Here is a 1,856-nt window from a genome sequence, read left to right as displayed (position 1 = left end):
ACGTGTTATTGCCGCCAATTTGACTCCACCGTGAGCTCGTAAACAGGTGTGAGACAGTGAAAACGATAGTAGAAGAGCTGGCGGGAGTGCAAGCCGGCTCGTGTGCTCGGTTATGACGTTGTACTTCTGAGAACGAGGTCGTGGGTTTAATTTCCGGTCGCGGAAGAATCGTGTTTTCGAGAGCCTCATGGTTAATCCGATGCCTTTGACTGCGGCATTCCACACCTACTCTTCATGTTGCGTGATGCGATATCGAGTATTTAAAATTTCGGTTCTCTCTTATTATAAGTGAAACATGTATGTTTTAATTGCACTCAGGTTATGGTGCATTACAGCTGGAGGGATTAATTTATAGGGACAGTACGCTGTTCGTTATTGCGTTCTAGATGTAGCGTATGCGCGTTGCTTTGGAAAGTGTACGTGTTTGGGATAATTCGTAACGATTTATTGTTAGTTTATTCGCGCACCACTTAGTGAACGAGGACAATAATTGAACAGACGCAAGCGCAATCGCTTGTGCTCGCTGCCCATCGTTCAACACATGGCGTTTGCTTGACTCATTAAGGCTGGGCTAATTGGTTCTGACTTGATGAATCCTTATACTAGCGAACACACTCTACAGGCTACACAGAACGACACTAGCGGTTGTCTTGTGTCGCTCATGTGAGTTCGCTAGTATTATGCAGTCATCGTTTGTTCAACTCCCGCGTGTGGTATACACTCTAAGAAAAGATCCAGTAAAAAGGGCGTCTTTTTGTCCCACAACAATAATCGTCATTTATTTTGCCTTCCTTTCCTTGCACTATCGCCGCGCGCCCGGCACTTTCTGGTCACGAACGACATGCGCGCTATCAGCGTGACATAGCATTCTTGGCAGGAAAGTGGCCAGCGCCGAGTTTTCAAGAAAGGAAACGCAAGCAAGCCAGATGACGATTATTGTTGTGGGACAAAAAGACGCCCTTTTTACTCGATCTTTTCTTAGAGTGTACTTGCACTTCTGTAGACACTCTGACAAGGGGACTGAAGGCGATGAAATGCGTACTTTGAAAGGACCGAAAGCTTTATCGTATTAAGAATTAAACTACGGGATTTTAACGCGTCAAAACCACACGCTGATTATGAGACATGTATATCATGCTCCATATTTATCAGTGAGGATTAGGAATCTCGGCAGAACGCTTCGGAGCTCAAATAATTTGGCTTTCAATACATCGAAGCAGCAGCATGCGTAGGTGGTATATAATGCCTCTGCGAGACGACAATGCGCTGAGGCAATGCGTCTGGAGCGACAGACTAAATGTAAGACCTGTCAACACAGGTCGAGGTGCACATGCACGTGTATCTGCGCTTGCGACACTGACGGCTCAGAGCCCTCAGGGGAAATGCAACTTGAGAACAAAAAAAAAAAAAGGCGAGGTCTCTGCGTGTACCGTTCCAACGACGGTGTCGAAACCTCAGCCACCTCCCGTACAGAAAAACCCGGCATTGTCAACGATTGTTGCTTCAACACCCGCTTCCTACAGCGCAGCGATATCACTAAATCCGCAGTGACTTCAGTGTTGCCCACGCTTCACAGTTTAGATACAAACGTCGGAATATCAGTGCATTTTGGCCAGTGTCAAGATGCGCCATATTGTAAGTTTTGATTGGCTCATAGGGCTGCTACGCGTGTTCTCCGATTGGCTCACGATGCCGATGTGGTGGAACTTTGCGGGGCGCTACTTAGCAGAGTCTGGAATGGCACCTCACATTTGCATGGTTTTGTGTTCGTGAGAACCGCCGTTTTGCAGCCTCGTTCGAAGTACTGATGGCCGCGAGGATGCTTTATTCACAGGGGCGCTGAAGTGGCCTAACCT

Source organism: Rhipicephalus sanguineus, chromosome 3, assembly GCF_013339695.2.
Source record: "Rhipicephalus sanguineus isolate Rsan-2018 chromosome 3, BIME_Rsan_1.4, whole genome shotgun sequence".
In the NCBI taxonomy this organism is placed as follows: Eukaryota; Metazoa; Arthropoda; class Arachnida; order Ixodida; family Ixodidae; genus Rhipicephalus; species Rhipicephalus sanguineus.
Note: the sequence above shows the minus strand (reverse complement) of the source record.